Raw genomic sequence first — 23,647 nt, 5'->3', positions numbered from 1 at the left:
GCCATTCAGGGCAGAAAAGACATTGAGGTGCTGGAGCAGGTCCAGAGAAGGGCAATGAAGCTGGTGAGGGGTCTGGAGCACAAGTCTTGTGAGGAGAGGCTGAGGGAGCTGGGGGTGTTCAGCCTGGAGAAAAGGAGGCTGAGGGGAGACCTCTGCCCACCATCTGGTTGTCTACACCTGATTTTTTGGCAGTGGAGGGTAACAAGTTCCAACGGAGGGGAAAACCTCCCAACAGCTTTAGGAGGGAGGTAGGAGCCTTACCACGAGCTTGGCTTTTCACCAGCTGAAGTGAACACTTGCCCTTCCAGACCAGTACAATCTGAGTTCCTCATTGAAAAGTTGCTGCAACTAATTTTAAGATAGAAAAAGATGTGAGCTTTGTCCTTTTTGTGGACAAGGTGCAGTAAAGCAGAGTTAAAAGCCAGAGAACTGCCTTAGTTCTTTCACGGCATCGCGAAGCTCAGCCCATCTCCTCCTGAGACAGTGTCCCCTGGCATTTCTCTTTGAGGACTCCCTTTCTCTCTCTTTCTAGGTCTTTCTAGTTCAGAGATGAATGTTTTCTTTTGATACTCCCGAGCTGAAGCCAGTAAGACATCCTTGTGATGCAGGATTTCTAGCTAAATTGGCACCAGTAGCATAGGCGGAGGAACTCTATCTCTGCAGGACAGTAGAGCTTGACACACTCACTTATCAGCAGATAAGTCAAAATAAGGTATGATTTAAAAACAGTAAAGATAATTTTGATTTAGGATGAAATGAGGATGTAAAGTGATATTGCAGAAGTTCTTGAAATGTACAGATCTGGTACATGTTTAAGCCAATGGAGTTGAACAAGTTACCCAAGAAGCTATCAAGTGCAGATGTACTCTGAAGCCATTTTTTTTACTTTGATTGTTTTCTGTCTTTTTATGGAAGTACTACCCTCAAAATAGTTATATCCATCAAAGGATGAACATTTGCCATTTCTCAATTTTAGAAACCGGACAGCATTTTTTTGAGCAGTTCATTAGGGAATTTTATTTTCTTGATTTACTTTTTTGCTCAAATTACTTTAACAGGAGTGAAATCACCCTTCTCCATTTTAAGCAACTAAACCCCAGCCATATCTCTGAAGATGAAACCTTCACTCTGTAGTTGTCCTAAACATATTTTGCAGCAGATTTATAAGCTATTAAAAATAAGCTTTTACTCTGAACACTAAAAAAAATTCAGCTCAGGTGGCTAAAACTGTCTTTCCTACAATAAAAGCCTTTTTTGAAGATCTGGTTAATGGAAACCACATCACTCAAGCTTAGCTGGCTAACAATATCTGCCAGTTTATCCCACAGTTTGGGAAATTAATCCATGAAACTTAATTGGCTTTATATATTTACATTCAAAATATTCAAAGGGAAACTCCAGTTTATCTGACGGGTTGCCCACGCTTCTCTTTGATGAGCCTCATCATGAATAAAGATGGCTTCAAATGAGTTTCAAAAAGAGCCTCTAAAGTGTTGGGGATCTTGCAAGTCTCCAGGTAAGGCGACCTACAAATCAAAGACTTATCTCCTAAGCTGGATTTTTCATAAATATTATGTGAAAAGAGTTGATAGTTGATTTCTTTTTCCCTCCATCCCCCCACCTCCCCCTTCCTCCATCTCTTGGCCATAAGAAAAAGGTATTCCCACTCTGCCTGTTCACACTTTGCCTCCAGAAAGTGATTTTCTGAGCTCAGAAAATCAACAAATAACCTGACTTGTTGATTCCTGTCCAAATGCCCGTGCCGTCCAGCTCTGAGAGTGATTATGTTTATCAGGCAAACTGCACCTGCTGTGACACCAGCCATTCACATCTTATAAGAAGACGCTCAGTGGTTTATAAGGAGAATTTAGTGCCTGTTGCAAGCCAAGAAATCAATTTCCCAAGCCTCAGCAGACAGCCAGGCCACGGGTCCTTCCTGGAACCTAACTCAGATTGAATTATTGCTTCAATTCCACCTGGCAAAGATGATGTTAATGCAGAAGATGAGTTGGGAGAAAATAAATAGTGACTGCACTAAAAATGCATGTGGATGAAAGAGAATGTGCTTAAATGAAATAACGTCTGCTAGATAGCATCACATAAAATCAGGAGGCAGCTTTTAAGTCAATTGGCAGGAAATTAGACATGTGATTCCTGAATTATGAAGGGCAGCCGCACACCTGATTCCCAGCAAGTTATGCTGAAAGTTGCCCCAAAGCCTTTTCTGGAACTGCAGTTTTTCTATCAATTGTGCTCCATTTTGGTTACAAGCAGCCCACCACGCCTCCACCAAAGGAGTTGTCTTCCTCTGAAAACCACTCCCTCAATCCCTTGATTTCTGGGGATATCCTAGCAACAGTTTTTGTGCAAGATTTTAATTTCAAAGGTGTTACATACACTGCCTTGTGCCTCAAAATTAAGCTGCAGTGCATAGTTTTGATTTAACGGCTGCAGGAGGTTTCCCAACGTCTCAGACTGTGGTGTATGAGGTGATGATCCCCAACAAACCACAGTCTCCTGCTGTTTCAGCAGTTAAAATGAGAAAGACGGTTTTAGGTTCGATTTTGTTGCCTTTTTGTCTTTATGCCCTGCTGTTTCAGCAGTTAAAATGAGAAAGATGGTTTTAGGTTCGATTTTGTTGTCTTTTTTGTCTTTATGGCCTCCCCAGCCAGTGTAAGGTGGTTCAGCTGCAGCAACATCAGCAACACCAGGAAGAGCTGGTGGGGTGGTGGCCCCTCAATGGTGGGCTGGCTGGTTAGTTCTGGAGAGCTGGTCCGTGGTGAACAATTCAGGGTTGTTTTTAATAGCGATGAGCAAACTGCAGAATGACTGAGGAAAGCAGCTGATCATTCACCATCAGCTTATGCAGGGAAAACTGGTATAACTTGATTTTATGCCGTAATCAGCAACTGGTGACCACAAAACAAGTGATACCACTTGCCTGTGCCTTGCTAGAAGGAGAGAGGTGTGAACATCACCCCACAACAGCAGTCCATGCATGCTGCTAGGTGTTTGCAGAGAGTAAGCTGGTGCATATCTTCATCAGCCACTGGAGCAATGACAAGTGGAGGCAATTTTTTTTTCAGATTTCACTTTGGTTAAAGTAACACTGTGGAAGAGCTGGCCAGAACAAATAACCTGGTGGACATGAACTGGTGAAATAAAGTAGGAGGAGAAATAAGTAGAGGTATGCCTTTAAGAGCAGACTTTGAGAAATGGAAGATTGTGGGAGAACAGGGCGTTAACAGGATTGTGGAAGAAGCAGAGAGCAGAAGAAGCAGCAGGAACACTGGCAGAGGATGGCCCATGAGCATCTCCAGATGACCTGTAAACAATGCCTGGTGGCCCTGACTGATGGAGGGGAATTCCACCCGCCTGGCAGTTGGGGGTTGCAGGGGCGTGTGGGTTGGGAAAGAAGATACATTGGTACTATATAAGCTGCCTGTTGGTTATGATAAACAATTCTGGTTGCATCACCGACCGGGGTCCGTGCCTTCATACGCTACAGAAGATAGCAGTGCAATCATCTGGAAGAAAGAGTGAAGTAGAGCTGCAGTGGGTTCAGTGTGGAGGAGACATGGAGCCTTGGAAGCCAAAGGTACAAAACCTATAGAATCACAGAATAGTTTGGCTTGGAAGGGACCTTTAAAGGCCATTTAGTCCAACCCCTCTGCAATGAGTAGGGACATCTTCAACTAGATCTGGTTGCTCAGAGGCCCAGCTACTTAAGCCACTTAACATTTATGTGACAAGAAAAAGGTTTTTTTGCAGTGACTGTGAATAGCCACCTTGGAAAGACTTTTAGGAGTAAGTAAAGAGGCACATGGGCAGTAATATGATCAGCAATAAAGAAACAGATATCAAGGGTCAGAAAAAGATCACGACTTGAAAAGAGACCTTGCTCAACTCAGGCTCAATTAGACTTGAGAGAGAGACTGGGTAGCCAAGTGAATCACCAATTATAAGTCTGGTACTGAGGGCTTTTATGAATTTTCTCAAATCAGGGATGGTAGAGTATAACTGGAGAATAGCCAATACAAGTACTTGAGCCCTTTTATTTGGGAAAGGGAAAAAGTGCTATGAGTGGTTGTAGCCTATTTGGTCTGACCTTGGTACTCTACAAGATAGTGGCACCAAGGGAAATAAAAAAACAGGGTAAAACTCACTGTGATGGATGGCAAAAGGTAGATTGTGCTAGACTAACCTATTACCTCCCTGTAGTAGGATAAGTGAAGTGATATCTCATTTGATGGGCAGTGTGGGAGAAATGACATTAGAGAGGAGAAGATGTTCTTAGAAGAGCCAGTATGGTGGCTGGTGGCATCAAGTCACTCCCTGCAAACAAGAAACAAAGAAAAAGATTGAAACAATGAACATTTTTTTTTATTGTATTCAAATCCTACTTTAGGCAGGATAATCCCATTTTTCCAAACATTTAAGTTTCCAAAAGGAAAACAAAACAAATTTAAGGTTTGTTTTGTATAGCCTCACATTTTCTCCAAGGAGAAATCCTTCCTGCTTCCATCTAATAGGCATTTTGTGCTGCTCACAAGGAGCAGGGCATGAACTGTGGGCAGGCATGGTGCTTGTTTGGCACAGAAAGGTAGAGGTGGCATTAGGAACACAGGGGCTACCTTGTCCAGAAAGCACAAAGTAGAGGACTGGAAAGGTAAGGAGACAGCAGGCCCCCAAGTCTCCCTGTCCTTTTGCCTTTGGCTGTGAGTGGGATGGGGAACAGCAGCAAGGAGCTGGGCTAGGATTCCTGCAGCAAAGCACTGCATGAATTGACACAACTGGGACTTTTGGCCATTTGGAGAACTTCAAAGAAATTTATTTGGACTCATCCTGCTTTCTCTTTGCTGCCATGGTGCTAGTGACGCTGCTCACCAGTTCTTCTCCTTTCTCTCTCAGATGCTTATTTAGAGGCTCACCTGCCCACTCTTGGCTTGATTGCTGCTGCAAAGAAATATGATTATTAGTAATCAGAGGGATAATCAGGTTACTGAGTTAGGAGTCACAAACTGGGTTTTCAGCCAGGACGCTATGGGGAACAAGGTCCATTGGTGGTGAAATTGAGGTGACTCCAGGCTGATGAGTGTGTTTCCTACGTGTAGAGTAGTCCTCTCCCAGGGCCCTGTCCCAAAAGAGTGTATGTTCTGTCCTCAGGGTATTTCAAACACACTGGGGACACAGGCAGTTTTGTCTGAATGACAGTTCCTCCGTTTTTTTCCTACTGAAACTGGCAACGTGGCCAGTCAATCTCGCCAGCGCTGCTCTGCTTCACAACTGTCCCATCTCCTTGATTTGATGCTGAAGTTTTATCCCTCCAAGTTCGTTGTGTTTCGTTTTGGGAGGTGACTTCCAAAGGGAAACCCATCCAAATAACAACTACGACTCAGCCAATTCCCAGAGTTACTTGTTACAGAGGGATAAAGCAAACCTTGGATCAGAAAAACTACTGAATTTCAGCATTTGAACCATTCCTGGGCAGCATTCCTCCCTTTTGGGAACGGAAACAAAATACACCCCTGGCATCCTCTTAGTATGGCTTCCCTGCTGGTTATGTGTTAGACTAACCTCTTTTTGGGCTAATGAGGTAGTAAATGATGTATTTCTGTAGTGTTTCCTGGTGTCTTGCCAAGTGCTGGCTGGGTCTGTCACTGCTGGCACCCCCGGGCTGCCCCGTCGGTGCTGCGGCCATCGCTGCTGCAGACTCATGGAATTAGGGTGACTGAGAAATGTGGGAGCCCGATTCCTCACTCATCCCCTCCCCTCCCTGCCACGAAGGGACTAGGAGCTATTTTAAGCCTAACAAATTAAAAGGACTCCCACCAGATTTTGCGGTTACTGCTGTCCTGGGGCTTGCTTGATCCCAGCAGAAACAATTTCCAGTTCCCAGCAGGTTGCAGTGGGAGGGAAGGGAGGTACTGCAATAGAAGTGCTTACAGCAAGGCTTGTGCCATTGAAAAAGTCAGCAGATTATTGCCAAAATTTGCCACATTTTCTCTCTCGCCATGGAATGATAGAATGGTTTGGGTGGGAAGGGACCTTAAATATCAGCCAGTTCCACCCTCTGCCCTGGGCAGGGACACCTCCCACCAGACCAGGTTGCTCCAAGCCCCCTCCAACCTGGCCTTGAACCCCTCCAGGGATGGGGCAGCCACAGCTTCTCTGGGCAACCTGGGCCAGGCTCTCACCACCCTCACAGCAAAGAATTTCTTTCTGAGATCTCATCTCAGTCTTCCCTCTTTCAGTGTCAACCCCTTCCCCCTTGTCCTATCGCTACACTCCCTGACCTTTCAGCGGTCTCCTTTAGGAAGTGGCATTGGTGGCACAGGCATTGGAGAGCAAAGTCATACCCAGGGTTGGCAGGAGAGAACTTGTGTCTGTGCACTGTCCAACACCATGGAGGGGTGGAGATGCCCCATAGAAGACCTCCTGGAGCAGGGGAGCCTCCACTCTTGCTGTCCCTCCCATGGAAATGCATTGTGTCAGCCTCCCTTCATTGCTTCAGGCATAATGAATCAGGTTAACGAAGACCTGCTGCTTAAAGGCTGGCTGCTGACCCAGCTTGGTTTGGCTGAAGCAGGCTCCAAAGGGCTCAGGTGAGCAGCTCCTGGGTTACTTGCCAGCAGAGAAAGGCACAGGGTTTGAAGAAGGGTAAGGTCCTTGCCCTGTGGGTTAGATTTTTGTCTTGTTTGCTTGCTGTATGCTGGGTTCCTCTCTCTCTTGCTGGATGTTTTCTGCTGCGTTGAGGAGTCTAGTGGGAAACTGCTGAGCAATGATTAATTGCTTCTCCATAGGTGACTCGCACAAATGTGTTTTGAGGCAGAAGTACCAAGCTGGGTAGAGATAGTATCCTGAAAGAGACAGTTGGCATCTTACTGAAATGGTTTTTTTGCTTAATCCACAAAGGACAAACAGACCTGTCTACTTATGTTTTCATGTTTCTGACTGAGCTGTTCTCCATTTTTGGCCTTGGAAGCCCACACAGATGTCAATGTCCATCCTTTTATTTTTGCAAGCTCCTGTCTTTACCGGCCACCTGCCCATTTACTGATTTAAATCCTAGACTGTAAAGATTATCTTCGGAGCAGAGATAATATCAGTGCATCTCATTTGTTCAACACTTGCTCTGACAGCGCTGCGGTCCCTCATCAGAGTCCTTAAATGTGACTTCAGTTAGAAATTTATGATAACGGTTTGCCAAACTACCTTTGCTTTCAGGCCTGCTGTGTTGTAGCTCTCTGAAATGACCTGGCGACCTGATGATTCCTTTATCCAGGAAATCCTTTGGGAAGTAAGTTAGCTTCAGGCGGCAGAGAGAAATTCAGCATCACCAGGCTGGGTACAAGATCCACAATTTCCTAGTAGCAATCTGAAAACCAATCAAAGGAACTGTTTTTTCACCCACTGCTTTAAATCATTAGCCCCTGGGTATCCCAGTTATAAGATCCCTAGGTATGCCATATTTTCCCTTAAACCACTAGTTGAGGGGTTTTGGGGGGGAGTAAGGCAGTGACTTGTCTCATAAACCTGGACAATAAGCACAGTGAATTGAAGTCCTAAAAAATTTTGGGTTCTGTGTGCCATGAAATAAGCTAATATTTTAGCTAGGGTGGGGAAACTTGGGCTGTATAATCAATGGTGAGGTAAGGTGTGGTAAGTAATGTTCAGAAACTTTTCATTAGTATTAGAGTTTCAAATAAATCCAGCTGCCTCTAAAAACAAGAGCTTTTCTCATATTTTTTTGTTCTCTTTCCTAGAAATGCTTTCCCAGTGAAACCTATACTCCTTAGATACAGATTTGATGAAAAAATAATGAATGCATTTACCTCTGGACTTCCTTACCCCAAAGGAAAACAAAAGCAAAATACAATCAGAATTTCTGCCTCCTAATTTCTTTATAACATTTTTTTTTTGGTGTGTGTTTAAAGTGTTAAATGACTGGCTTCACACTAAGGATATTGATTTGTATTTGTATTTGATTTTGATTCACCTGACTGAAAAGAGTTGAGTTTTGGTTAAAATGAGTTTGCTACACCTGTGAAGGGAGAAAAGTTACTCCAGGAAGCAGAGGATTTTGTCTCTCCTCTTCCTCCAGCCTGGGTTAGTACACCTCAGGGATGATCAGAAATGGCAAATTTATAGCTAACAATTGTTTTTCCCTGAGGGGTGGAGATTGCAGTGTTCAAGGGAGATAACTTCAACTGGAGATGTAATGGGGCTTGAATGCCTAATTCCTCTGGAAAGTCCTTGTTTGCACTTGGAGACCCAGAGTCAGTGGAAAGAGGATGACTGCCATGGGCTCTGTGTTGATTCCTTGGTGAGGAACCCATTAAAGTCCATGTGAATATGGTGCCTGTCCCTTTAGCAGCCACTTGCCTTCATTGCTCCTCAGTTTTCCATGTTAACGTTCTCTTGACTCCGATGCCCTTCCACCTTTTGCTGTCCATGCTTCACTGCCCTCTTTGAGCCTCTCCACCTGCTCATATCCAACTTCTTCTCATTCCCAGGCTTTTGCCCAAGCCCTCTTCCCTGCTTCTCTCCTCTCCCCTGCTTCTTGGCCCTTTCCTTTCCTTGAGTCTCACCATCTGATATATCTCATACGAATAATTATTTCCCAGATTTATCTTTGGCCGTTTTTTCCCAGATGCTCTCTGCAGATGGGGGAGGTGGTGATGGTGAAGGTCTCATGGTGGTGTTGCTTATATTTAGTTAAAGCTGTTATTGGTCCCTGCTGTGACCAGTTGCTTCGTGATGGTACAGGTCACTCGGATGAAGAGCCAGGCAAACAATTTGGAGGTTTCACTACTGAATCTATAGCCAGGATGCATTGCCAACACTCATTTCTGGGTGCCACTGTGTAGTATCTGGGCTCATGGTCATTAAAACCCTCTTTGCAGCAGGAAACTGTATGGAAAGCGCTGCCTGTGATGCCAACGTGCTCTTGGGGAGAAACTTGGAACTGAAAAAGTTCTTGCTTCATCTGACTGTATTTTCTGCTCGTCCCATCTCACAATACACCCAGAGGTGCGTGAAAATGATTAAAATTCTGATTACTCATATGAACAATGTGGAAAAGAACAGCTTTGGAATTAAAATTCAGAGAGAAATTGAATCCCATAACAGAGTCTGCATTTATATTCAAGATATGCTAATATGCTGTTTCATGAGATATTTGAATTCAATCAGGAAATCACCTAACAATAAAAGCCTAAAAATATATACATAAAAGAAAGCAAGTGAGAAAGCCAGTTGATGGCATTGATAAAGTCTAGGCACAGATCTCGACAAACCTGATTGATAGCTTATTTTTTAAAGATTTTTAGACATTAATCCAATGCGAGCATTTATGCCTGGTTTCTTTTTGTTAGCTCTTGCTTCGTGTTGGCACAGTGAATGAACACAGTCTCCCTCTAGTTTTGATTTTTTTTTAGTTCTTTTTCTTTTGTTTTTTTTTTTCCCCTCTGGCATGATCTTGAAGTTCTGAAGGAATGAGCTGGTCTAGACAAAGCAGCGGGTTTCTAATTTAGTTTATTTATTATGTAACTGGACGTAATTGCTAATAGAAAAAAAACCCAAGTTATTACTGGCTGATGGGCCTAGTTAACAAGAGCAAAGACCAATTCAAACGCAACGCTCTGGTTCTCACGTTTAGTAATGTCACTTGGCTTTCCGAAAGGTGTGAGAGGAGCTTGATAGTTATTTCGTGCCACGGAGCTGTGCAGAATTTGGCAGGGTTTCAGGAGAAAAAACAATGGGAATGCAATGGGTCGTGGCGTTGCCCGACTGCACACAAGTCCCTGCCTTGGTGCCTTGAGTGGCTCTCGGATTCCAGATGCTCAAATATCCCTGGGCAAATTAAGCCCCTTGATTATGGTGCACATTAAGAACTTAGTGTCGGGGGCCTCTGTTTTGGCTTTCCGAAAGGTGTGAGAGGAGCTTGTTAGTTATTTTGTGCTGTAGAGCCGTGCAGAATTTGGCAGGGTTTCAGGAGAAAAAACAATGGGAATGCGATGGGTCGTGGCGTTGCCCGACTGCACACAAGTCCCTGCCTTGGTGCCTTGAGTGGCTCTCGGATTCCAGATGCTCAAATATCCCTGGGCAAATTAAGCCCCTTGATTATGGTGCACATTAAGAACTTAGTGTCGGGGGCCTCTGTTCACAGAATTTATAGAATCACAGAATCATTGAGGTTGGAAGAGACCCTTGGGATCATCGAGTCCAACCATCTACCCTACTCTACAAAGTCCTCCCCTACACCATATCCCTCAGTACCGCATCTAAACGTCCCTTAAACACATCCAGGGATGGTGACTCCACCCCCTCCCTGGGCAGCCTGTTCCAATGCCCGGCCACTCTTTCTGTGAAAAATTCCTTCCTAATGTTCAGTCTAAACCTACCCTGTTGGAGCTTGAAGCCATTCCCTCTCATTCTGTCAATTGTTATATTACAAACATGATGATACATATCACGAGAGAGTTACAAACTGAATGGTGTTTGAGACCAGCTAAAGAAGTCAACTGTCCATTGCTTGGGTATCACTTCTGAGCCAAAATGCAGTAACTGACCACCAGACAGGAGATGGATTCAACCAAACCACTGCTACAATCTGTTGTAAGAGAGGTCTCTGCCGTTGGGTGATGGCCTCTTTGCCGGCAGCTTTGCCTGCAGAGACGGGGTGTTAGCAGCAGAGAAAAGCTGTGCGTTGCCAAATATGAAGATTGTTAATTGGCTTGGCCCTATGGGAGATATCGGAGGGTTTTTTTTTTTTTTTTTTTCCGAGCTGAAGTATCTCCAGAAGACTTTATCTGAAGTGAAGAATATCGAGTAATTGCCTTATGCATTATGCAAAGCTCCTGATTGCAAGCAGTTCCAACCCTCCTTGGGAGACATCTCAGGGGTGCTGCCTGCAGGGAGGGGTGTGAGGGGGGGGTGTCCAGCTATGGACCATCAGTTTTATCAGTTGCTCTTAATAGAGGGGCTCAATAATGGGTTTCCTCAGGAGAATTGCCCTCTGCTCTGGTGTGGTGAGGGACTGCAGCTCACACTGCAGCGCTGCAGGTAGACACAGTGAAGATGCATCATCTCCCAGCGTGTGACAGTGTGCTGTGCTTTAGGAACCTGGAATTTTTGCAGAAAATCTGCTGTTTCCATTCTGGAAGCAAAGGGTCATGTATGCTGAGCAGCTTTGTTTTGTGCTGCCCGCAGGTGCTCTGATCGTGAGGCAAATCTCCTTGGGGTTTGGGTGCAACTGTGTTACATAGAGCAAAAGAAGTCTGCAAGCTGTACTTGGAGAACTATAATGACTTAATTGTATCTATTAATTCTCGTACCTGCTCTTTAAATGCTCTCATTTACCTTTGACAGCTGTGTGATGTGACCTGGCTTTTTCTGGAGTCACTTAGCTACTTTTCATGTGAAATTGCAGTTTATATAACAACTACCACATTTTGCAAATCCAGAACTATGGATTCATCTTTCTGCTAGTTGGGTGAAGGGTTGAAAATTAGTCTTATCCTACCTCATAGTTAAAAATTATCCATATTCAGTCTTCATCAATGACCGTAATCCACTAATGACCATGATCTATTGCTTGGTGTCTTCACACTGGTAGATGATTCAATAAGGTTTTGTGTTCATGGTTGCACTTGTGTTGCTTGTGCTTCCTGGTGCTTTTCAGCAACTAAAAGTGGCAGAAAAAGTGAAAAGTTTCAGCTCTTTCTTTCTTACTGGCTCTAACACCTCAAAAGTGTGGGAAGCCTTACAATGAAAGTCTCTTCCTCTGCAGTTTCTGCCCCCCTGGTTGGATTCCTCTCCCACGTTTGAACGTGCCTCTCAAACTGCAGGAGTTTTTTTGGCTGGAATTTTGCATGGCTCAGTATTGGCTGGTTTTATGTTGGTCACCGTGAAGACTAGGAGAACCTGTACTGTCTAATACAGGGCCCTGCGGTGGCAGTTGGTAGTATCTAAGTCCTGATGGGCCACTTATTTCTAATGGCTGCTGTGCCTGTGGGAAAGGAGAAAAAGAAATTGAAGACATCCATCTGGATACTCCTAAATCCTATACTCTGTCCTATTTATAAAAGTCATTCTGAGCTTATATGGCACAGAAGGACAATAATATTTCAATCTCCCAAAATAAACCCTGCCCTGACCAGTCTGCTTGAGAGCTGGGGAGTTCTTGACTCTCTGAAGTGTTTGTGTCGTGGGGCAGTGTGAAGCACGTGTGTGGTTGGCAGCCCTGGAGGCTGCTTTGGCAAATTAAATTATGAATAAAACCCCTTTAGTACTTCAGAGCTTAAAACATGTTGCTGTCAGTGCTCATTTAGGCTATGGATGTGGAATATGTCACCTTTGTGTGCTGCTGCGGGCGTCGGGGGGGAGGGAAAATTATTTATTTTCATGCTTTCAGGTCAAGGAGAGACCTTGCTGCTAGTAGCATCTACCCAACTGTGAGAGTCTGTCTTGTACCTGATGAAGTAGGGCCTAACCTCCTACACCGAACACATGAGGTCTGGGAGTCTCTTATGTTTTATAACATTTTGAAGTATTAACATCTCCATTTAAATTGCATACGCTCTGCAAATATTCATGGCTGACTTGTCGGAGAGCATGAAACGATTCTACTGGCATATTTCACCTGCCTTTTTAAAAATATTTTTCATACTTGGTTTCTGGGAAGGTATTAAACAGTTTTGGATCTTCTGTAATAAATAAATAAATCCATCCTGGCCTTTTTAATTATTTGAATAATTGCAAAGAGATTTGAAATTCTCTGTGGAATAAGCATTTTTCCAAGCTACATAGACATTACCTAAATTTTAAGCCAATCTGATTTCTTTATCCAAGTTTAATGATTATCTTAATTCATGTACCAGACTGAGGTTTCTTCATAAAAATATGAATCATATTACATATTTAGGAAAATATGTGAAATCTTGCACATTAATTTTGCCCATGCTTTCTTCTCTTTTCCTGAGGAAACAGAGCTCAGGAAGTTTGGTATCTATACATACATGGACCCATTTCACTTGCACTTTAGGACACTGAGAATTCTGCTGCTCACAAAGCTGCCTATTCTCATTATCTTGCCAGCTTGTGGAAATGGGCAAGTGATTGATGCTAGTGTGATCTTAAACACAAGATTTGCGATGCTTGTACATGAAGGACTTGGATTCAAGTAACCGCAGGAGTGTGAAGCGCTGGTTTTGTTCAGTCTCGATGTGATCATTCAGACCCAGACTTAATTTCATGTGACTCTAAAGAATCAAAACATGTATTTTTTCCTTGCATCATGAGGGGTTTTTTTTCTATTATTTTGAAGCACGGTTCTGTTCTGGTTAAGATTTATGCCCAGGGGTTAAGTAGGTAAAGCTCAGCCATATCAAGCCTTGACTTTAAATTTGGGGTACTCACTGCTGGCCCAAGGTTGCTCAGAACTCCAAATTTAAGATTCTTGAGAGCAAGGATGTTCTGATATATATATCTGTGATATGTGATGCTTCTTTCTGTACCTCCTCCTACTTTTTCTTTCAGTCAATGGAGTCATGTTTCTTCTGCACTAAACTGGGAAACCAACTCCATGTCTCATCATGCGCAGCTCTTCCTTGTTCCTCTATTTGTTCTGGGGCACCTCTTTCTCCTGTTGGATCCAACATTGTGCTGGACGTGGACTTTCAGCTACTGGTTCTTGCTATATGTTTGGTTGATACTAATATTAACTGCTGCCATACTATTGATTGGTACTATATTACTAATTGCTGATGGTAATTTGTAATAGCTTGGTCTATATATTTGCTTTATTAATCATAGATATATTTGCTAATGGTGATTTTTTTTGGTGATATTTGTCATGATCTGGACTAACTTAGAGAAATTTAGAAGATAAAGCTTCTGTCCTTGTGTACTAAGGAATTCTGTGAATCCATGGCTGACAATATCTACGCACCCACAGACTGGGTAACCCTTTAGGTCATGGCAGGCCCTTCTCTTCAGTTGTGTAAGTAGTTTAGGTGATGGTGTGTCCCTTGCCCAGCTCTGTGCCAGGCAGGCAGGGCTGGATGGCTCAGGGCAGTGTGTGCAAAAGACTGGTTCCTGGACAGTTTGGAGCTGGCTGCTCTGTTTTTTTTTTTTTGTTGTTTTCTTTTTATGAGATGAGAAAGAGTAAGTGCATAGACATGAGTTGTGCTTTCCCATGTAGCTGCAGGCCAGGGAGCAGCACTTAGCCAGCTTTATTTACTACTGGAGGCATAACTTGAAGCTTCAGCTGGAAAATCCTCCCACAAATGCTAGGCGAGATTCATGGGTAGATTTTATTCATGTTCAGCTGCTCTGTCATAACTAAGTCTTTCCGTCAGTGTTTTCTGTCTGGGTTAGCAAGAGCCAATGCGTTGAGCTGCACATATGGAGACTCGCACGAAACGTAGGCTCTGTGAATTGTAGTTATGACTCGCACACAAACGAGGATGGCTTTGGTCCCTGCTGCACATATGGAGACTCGCACGAAACGTAGGCTCTGTGAATTGTAGTTATGACTCGCACACAAACGAGGATGGCTTCGTTCCTCACTATCTTCTAGCGCTTTGGTTATTCTCCCAGCATGCACAAGGTGATGTTTCAATATGGAGACTCGCACGAAACGTAGGCTCTGTGAATTGTAGTTATGACTCGCACACAAACGAGGATGGCTTTGGTCCCTGCTGTCTTCTAGCGCTTTGGTTATTCTCCCAGCATGCACAAGATGATGTTTCAGATCTGTATCTGAGGCAGGTTTTGGACCACAATCTGTCCTTTCTGTATGAGTGAACTCTACATGTTGAAAGATGGTCTCTTTTGCTCAGTTACCTGAAGCAGAACAGCTATTTACTGAGGCTGTAGACGAGGATGAGTAGTTTCTAGTCTGGGTGAAGGCAATCACCTGGGACAGGGTGATGAGGGTCGTGGCTCCAGACAGTGTTAAACAAAGTCATCAGAGGAGGGATTAAGAAATAGTTGAGAATGTCCTCAGAAGACAACCCTGAAAACAATCTTGGAGGACTGTGGGAAGAGAGTTTGGCTCAAATGTCTCCTGAACTGATCAAGTAGAAAAGGGATTTGAGCTGAGGTGGCACTATAAGCTCAGGCAATTCCTCCTACTGAATTTCTTCTGCTTTTATTGACTATCAAACCAAAATGTTTTATTTAACCTGGAGTAAGTTTCTCTCTGCCCCTCAGTGAGTGTCACTGGTTTGCCTAACAAACCGAAGAAATCAATTACTGTCACAGCTTTCCGTTCAATAGGCTTTGCTGTCCCACCAAAATCACTTAAGAGTGTTTAAACTGTGGTGAAAATAGCATGAGGCTGTTTGCACTAAAATGCAACATATGGTAGACAAGTCAGATGAATATTGGGAAAAAGTATTATTGCTCATATGTAACAGCTGGAGAATTGTATTATCATTATATGGTTGGTTACTTCCTAAGGGATTCAAAAACTTCTCATGGTGGAGATCTCCAAAGAAAATGGCTCCCCTCTGACAGCCCAGGACCATGATGTTTAAAGGTCTATGCAATATTAGGAGCCTTGGCACAGATTGTGTTAATCACAGTCTTGCATTAATCCACTATTGCAATGGTTGCTTTGAGAGGTGTTCACTTAACTAGGTGTACTGTTAGGAGAAGACCTGATAAAGATAGACCCCTGGCTATAAGGTAAGAAAAAAAAATCCTCCCATACCCTCAGGCAGAAGTCCATGCAGTGTGACTTTGTGTATGATTACCTGCTGTATATTTAACTATTATTTGTTTACCCCCTCATGTAGGGACATGATGGTTTTCAGAGACAATCCTGCCTCTTAGTCCCATAGTATCCAAGCTGCAGGAGCTCACAGGTGTTGATCTATGGTGGAAAATGTGATTGTTAAGCTCCATCTCCAGGTTGGCCACACCTTGCTGAAAAAGAGAAATGTCTTGGGACAGAAAATAGATGACTTATAGATGATGTATCCCTTGGCATACAGGTCCCTGGTTTGGGGATCCCAATTCAATAACAGGCAGGAATGGAGTGATGGGAGATCTTCTTATCAAGCATTGGATAACTGGATTTATAAAACTGGTGGCTTTTCATGTTGGTGCAGAAAACCTTTGGGGAGGGAAGGTAGTTCTTGTTTACAGTGTTGAAAATTATAAATGCTTGTGGTCCAAGTGGACACCAAAAATGCCAGGGAGATTGGAAAGTCATCTTAGAGGTAAAGTATGAGCTGTTAAATTGGACTGTAGGGATCTGGATTGCAACGTCACCATCATTTGAAGTGTTCCCATTGTATCTAGGATAGTGCATTGGACCTGGTTCAAGATGTATCAAAGACACCCTTTGTCATAATGACCAGAAAGTTTTCAAATTCAGTACCTTGTGGTTATTGCATATACAAAAAGGGCATGTTTTCAAAAAGACCCATAGAATTGTTTGGAATGGAAGGGACTGTAAAGGTCATCTAGTTCCAACCCCCTGCCATGGGCAGGGAGACCTCCTACTAGACCACGTTGCTCAGAGCCCCATCCAGCCTGGCCTTGAACACTTCCAGAGACGGGGCAGCCGCATTTTGTTGTAGGAACTGAATTGTTTCCCAGTCAACACCCTGGTGCTCCAGTGTTACTTTAATGTGTTTTTCCTGGAATGAGGATGCACCAACAATTTCTGCTCTGCAGGTTTGGCTGCAACACCTGGTGAGGTGCTAACTGCAATCAGGTGAGAACACGGAGGAATAGATGCTTAACAAAGTGCCTAATCAAAAACCCATTATACTCTCAGAATTAATGAGATACTGAGTGCTTCAATTAATACCGGGCATTTTGTAAAAATCTTATGTGTTTTATTAATTTAGCAACAATTCCTAGCAGATAACTATCAGTAGGAGTTGCAAGAGAAGTGCTGGAGTGCTCGGAACTGGTTCAGAGGTAGATTTAGGCATAGCTGGAGTCTGGGTGTTTAATAAAACATCTATTATGCATTACTCCCCCACATCTATAACTAGATATATTTTAAAAGATGAAAGCGTTAGTATTCTTGACTCATGTAAGTTTGATCTTTCAACTGAATACTTCCATGCACACAGAGAATATATATTAATCTGAGTACTGAGTTTACTTAAGCAGAAAGTATATATGTAAACACCTTTGTGTGTGCAAGACACGCACACTCAAATGCCTATTTGCATAGCTAAATGGAGGAGTTAGAGCTTAGAGATACTGCAAATGTTTTTGTATCTGCATTCAACAGATGTGTTAACTTCCATTTCTAAAAAAGAAATGGTCTATCTCAAGTAAACAAATCTGCTGTGTATTTTCCTTTTTTTTTTCTTTTTTTCTTTTTTCCAGAAATAATCAAGACTTCCTCTGCAAAACTCTTACTACATTTCAGCCAGTTCTGGAGCTGATATTAAAATATATTTCCATTTCAAATAGTCATTTTTTGGTTGCTGGTGGTTTTACACTCTTAACTTTCATGCTGCAGTCGGGCATATGTGGATATATGTTTATTTGTCTTGGTAGGGGAACATGTGCTCAGAATGCAGGGTGGCATTTTGGGGATCAAATCATATCTTGCACTGTGGGTTGCCAGCGTCAAGATCCGCTCATTACCCAAAACCTGGTGCTTGGGTTTTCAGAGGTCTTCAGAGGCCTCTTGTGCACCCTCAGGCTTCCATTACAGAAATCAATTGCTGATTGTCCACCCACCTTTGTGGATCTTCATCCAGTCTTCCAAAATTGTGATGCTTTGCTCGGTGAGGACGATTTGCAAACTGGGACTTCTCAGCGGGTAAAAATCAAAGTCCATTGAATCCAACTCCGTGTAATCTGAAGAAACACTGAATTTCTGAAGCCTTTGACAGATGTAGTCTGAAGCTTATATATTGAAGACATAAAGCCCCTTTATTTGAAAAGAAACTTCCTTTCTCCCTTTCTCTAATCCCCTTTCACTGTAAGTTACTGTTTCCAGCAACTGAGCTGAAAGGAAACCCGAGCCATTTGTCTGTACCTCAATATGATGATTTAGATGCCTAAGCTCAAGGGATTTTTGTGCTGAATCTTAATTTAGAATAGATGTCTAAATGTAGTCCAGTATTAGCAATCTAAGACCGAGTGAAGGACAGTTTCTCCCAGATTTTTTCTTTTTTGGTTGACATAAGCCTCTCCCTACTGAAAATCCCCTCTGAGATGAGCATTAGGTATTTAGGCACCTGGCCCTCCCCAGTTAGCATAAAGGGAATTTGGGGATTTGACTCTGGTTTCCATACCAGGAACCACTTGTTTTTAATTTGGGTGTTACTTCAGGAAATTGGAAGTGCTGTTACAGGCCTAAAATCTGTTCTGAAATTAATCTTTCAGTTCAAATAATAAACTGCACACTTGCTCCCTCCTCATCAATCTTTCAGAAAAATATACGTTGGGTGACAAATACATGATTGATTATAGACAATTGAACTGTTGAATGTATACAGTTTTCTAGTTGATGTAAAACCACAAATAGTCTCATTTTAAATCTTGTCCAGGCAGCAGTAGCCCTTAAAGGAAATCGGGTGTAATCACAGTAACACTTATAGGTCATGAAAATAAAGTTTGCCCCAACATTGGCAGTATCACTTGATAAGTCTAGTGTGTTAGATGTCAACTTTGAAAGCTATTTCTTATTTTTTTTTATGAAGTCATCATGTTGGTTGATTCATTCTTATAAAACTTTCACTTTTAGCAACACTATTCAAAATTTTTGGTTTGTAGATGGCTTTTGCCAAGGCTTGTGACTTCTTTTGAAAGACAGTCTAATTTTGGCATATTGCTAGTAAAACACTTGACACACTGGTATTTTTGTAGGTTTTGAAAATGAGCATTGAGTATTGGAAAAATCCTCATTGGGAAGATCAGACTGGATTTTTATTTTTACCCTTTGGCCTGAGTTTGGGTGATTCTGCAGTAATTAAAGCTCACACAAGCACTGTTCTGTAAAGTCAGGCTTGTCCTCCTGCCTGAACAGTCCCCTCATGTTGAATTTCATCCTTCAAAAAAGACGTTGGTTTGACTGATGTTGTGATACAGTGTTTAGTTGTGATGACTCAATTTTTTTTGAATGATCTTCGAAAAATTGGCAGAAAAGGGTGAAAAGATCCACAGAATGGCCTTGGGGCTGCAGAAAATGCATTATAGTAAGAGACCTCAGGAACACAATCTGTGTAGTCCATCAAAAAAGGAGATTAAGGTGACTTAATCTGTCTAAGCGACTTCCTGGGGAGGATATATTGGCTCCTAAAGTTGTCTTAATAAAGTAAAAAGGGAGAGAAAGAAATAATAGTTGGGAGTTGAAGCAATAAAAATTCAAACATGAATTAGACCCAATTTTTTTTATAGATGAATGTGGTTAACCGCTGGAGTTGGCTTCTATTGATGTCTTCCTGGCACTAGTGAAAAATCTGTTTTAAAGGTATACTTTTTCCTGAGTGTAATTATTCTTCAGTCATGTATAATCTGTTGGGATCTATGTAACAGGAACTGGATAAAGTACCATATACAGGATTTTGTTGGAGGACTTGGTGGTTGTTTGTGCTGGTAAAAGTATGCCATTTATTGAAGGAATTGTACTTTATGTTGAGTCAGATCTAAGATCCAAATCTCCCTTCCCCAGACAGGCTGAGGGACATGGAAAATCCATGAGAAATGGGGAAATATAACTTTTCCATTAGTGTGGAGGGTTATTTTGAACTGACCTGTTGGACCAGTGTTGGGTGACAAAAGTACAAAGTTTAGCTCTGGTGTAATTTCTCGGTGAGAGACACATGAAACAGATTTGGTCCATGAAATGTTGAGAATACAGAAGGTGACAACTTGCTTCATGTCTGTGCTCCGGCCTTAGGAAATAGACCTGCTTTCAAAGAGGGCTTTACATTCTCTTGAGCTGCTTTCAAGGAGGCAGAGGCATAATGCAAGTCAACATCTTCTGCTTTCACCAGCTTGTTCCAGCTTCTGGAGCCTGTGCTGTAGTTTCCAAGCCCCAGAAGCAACTGGCTGCCTCTGCACTCGGGTATTTCATTGAATGTGCACAGCAGAAGCCATGACTAGATGTTATTAAGACTCTGATGGGCTCTTTGTTCGAACTGTTTTCTTGGAAAAATGTTGTTTCCCTGGATTCAAAGCTCTTAGAGAAATCTTCCAACTCCAGGAAATTTTACTAAAATCGGAAAGAAATAGAGGGGAATTTTTGCTTCCTTATGCTTGATACCAAGCGTATAAAACACCTTAGAAAAAGGACTATGAAGGAAAAAAAGCTGAAGTTTTCTATTCCATGTCCTATTATCCCATGTTGTTCAATAAGCTCATTTTGTGGGGATGTTCAGCATGACAGATGCTCTTGCCTGTGTTGGTGATTCGTGAAGCAGAGGATGATGTACAGCCAACAGAAACATGTTTTTCCTTTCCCTTAGGTAGAACCACAGTAGATTTTGGGAGTTAAGCCAATTGCCAACAACAAATTATTTGACAGGTGGCAAGGAGTTTGGAGAAGAGAATTAATTTCCTGTAACACTGATGGAGTATTGTTGCTTTTGGATTCACAGAATATAGACCCAGCTATCTTTTAATCTGAACTCTGCAGATGAGAGGCTTAATGATCTCTCTCTGTACCAACTACAATAAAATCAACCCCATCTTCATCACCTCTTATGTCCTTATTCTTCCCTTGGATAATAGGCCTTTGGTTCCTCTCTCTAAAGCACGTTTTCCTAATTTTCATAACCTTGTCCTCATCCTTGTGACTGTCCTTTGACCTCTCTCTTTGCTTTTTCATTATCTTCCTGGTGTTCCAGCTGTGCCTGCTGCAGGAGGCAGTTGGTTTCTCTCTTTCTGTCTTCTATATCCTTCACCAGCATTCTCCTCCTAGACCCAATATCATCCTGGGCTAAGAAGTATTGAGGTGCATACTAGTTGTTTTTTTTACAGTGCCATCCTGGCTCCTGACAGTAGGAGCCATGTTCTTTGTTCATATTTGCATAACTTTGTGCTGAAGAGCTGTGATGTTACCTTCACCCCTCGTTACTAGGCTGACATGAAGCTGTACAGCTGCCCAGTGAGGTGGACATATGGGAAATTGCCAAATCTCCCCATGGAAGTCCTGTGACTGCTTCTGAGCATCAGCCCAGTGACAACATTCCCTCTGGTCACCTCCTCATTGCTCCAGGACCTGCTGAGAACCAACATGAGCAGGTCCAGAGAGCTGCTCTGCTAGCCCAATGAAAGACCTGCTGGAGCACTTGGAAGACAACTAAGATCCCCTACCTACCTTCTGTGTTTAGGGTGCTTCAGAGGTGGTATCTCCACCTTGGGGTCACTCCTGCTCCCCACCTCTTTTGCTGGAAGGATTTCTCAAAGGTTTGCTTGGTGCTCTGAGCCTGAGCCAGCAGAGGTTGCTATCCACCTCCTGCTGCAAAGAAACCTGCAGAGCTTCATGAAAAAAAAAAAGTGAATCAATATGACTTTAGGAATAGCGTAATTGTAGGATTAGAAGTTAGAGCCTACACTGCTGGGGAATAGGTAATATTTGAAGGCTCATTACCCTGCCATTTTAGAAGGAAATCTTGGGTCTTTGGTAGAGTGAGGAATGTTATTCCCAGACACCTACTCTGTTCTCTCTATTTCTGCTATTTTCTCTTGAGTCCTGGTGTGCTTTGTTCTTTGTATTTTAGTAACTGAAATTTAGATACCAGCAATTTTATTTGTCCATATCAAGCCACATTTTGCTTTTGTGGAAAACACAGGGCAGATCTGGATCTCTGCGTTTTTCAGGTGCATCCAAACAGGTTTTTGTAAAGGGTCTGGAACTTGTGTCCATCAAGGTCCTCCATTAACCTGCTCACCAGCGATAAACATCTCTGTGTCATGGAGCTGGTCAGGTGTAAACTAATAGTAGAAATCCAAGTACCTTTGGCAGAGGAGCTCCACAGAGAGTGGTACAGTACAGCAGGAGGCATTAAAATGCTACTTTATACCAGATGAAGATATGTGCTGTTTGTTATGGCCTCTGCTTACTGCGGGCATCATTATATGGTGTTCTTTGCATTTATTTCGGAGTGGGCCATATACTTTGCTTTTGGGGAAAGAAAGCATGGGGTCAAAGACATTAAAGCAGAGCATGAGAAGATAGGGGGGAAGAAAAACTCTTGATGGATGGGGAAAAAGGTGACATCTGCAGATGAACCTTTCATTAAAATGAGACAATCTGTGCTATCTTTTATTTTATTTTATTTTATTTTCCTCCTAGATCTCTTTTTCCAGCCTGGCTTAACTTGCAGTTATCATAAAACTGGAGATGGGCAATTTGGTTTATTGGTGATTCAAATACCAGCAGAATAGGGCTGTGTTTGCCAGTCCACAAACTTCACGGACATTAGGCTGTTCCCGGCAATACCCGTCTGCTGTGTTATTTCTGCTGGAGAGTCACTTTATGAAAAAGCAGCAGCTGCTCACTGGAAATAAACATCTTCTCTCGATACTGTAAGCAAAAAGCTGCCTTTTAATCATTAAATGCTTCATAGTGTTATAAATGCAACGTGTCTTCTTGACAAAAGTGCTATATAATCACTGTCACTCTGTTGCCTCCCGTGTTGAAGTCTTCTCCCTTGTACTGGGTTTCCATGCATGTGACTCCTTTGACTTCAATAATGATAACTTTTAAGTAATTAAAATAGAATTAAAGCCTACTAATACTATATCCTAATGCACTACAGCATCAATACCTCATCATGGAGCATGCCCTCAATTCGCTTTCCTATAAATCCTCTTGTTGGCAAAAAAAATAATATATCTGCGTTGAAAATGCTGAATGATTAATTCACTGCTTAAGAGGGAATGTGCAAACTGTAGAGGTTCTACCTAGATGAGTTTATTAATACAGGTAGCAAAACCTTCCTGGTGAAGTTGTCATGCTTTTAAGCCCTGGGCAGGGACACCTCCCACCAGACCAGGTTGCTCCAAGCCCCCTCCAACCTGGCCTTGAACCCCTCCAGGGATGGGGCAGTCACAGCTTCTCTGGGCAACCTGGGCCAGGCTCTCACCACCCTCACACCAAAGAATTTCTTCCTCAAATCTCATCTAAATCTCCCCTCTTTCAGTGTAAATCCATTACCCATCATGGTGGTCTGCAACACGTTCCTCGCTTTTACAAGTAAATAATTGCAAAGGTTCAAACACCCTAGGGGTGCTACATGGGATCCAGGTAGGAGCCATGTGTTGCTCCAGAGAGGACCAGCTCTGAGTTGCTCTGATATACATCCATACAACATTTAACGTGGCACGAGGGATCGCTTCCAGTGGCAGATGCCTTTAGCAATGTAGACACAGCCATTGTGAGACTGCCCTGCATTATAAACCTTTATTTTTGCTATTGCAACTAGAAACTGGCTGATGTACCATGTTAGGTTATATCATCTCCTGCTCTGCAAAAAAAAAAAAGCAATTACAGGTGCAGCCTCTTGTCTTCGCAGCTGAAAAAGCCAGGGTTTCTAACAGTTCTGGGCAAATGAAGGGAACAGCCTCTTTTTAGAAGAAAATGCCTCAAGAAGTTTGTGCCCTGAGTGTGTGCGGAGCTGCGGGAACGTACTTGTGAGCCTAAAGCTTTCCA

Source organism: Calidris pugnax, unplaced genomic scaffold (assembly GCF_001431845.1).
Source record: "Calidris pugnax isolate Ruff unplaced genomic scaffold, ASM143184v1 scaffold10, whole genome shotgun sequence".
NCBI classification, from domain to species: domain Eukaryota; kingdom Metazoa; phylum Chordata; class Aves; order Charadriiformes; family Scolopacidae; genus Calidris; species Calidris pugnax.
The sequence above is the reverse complement of the archived record's forward strand: the minus strand, read 5'-3'. Positions refer to the sequence as shown.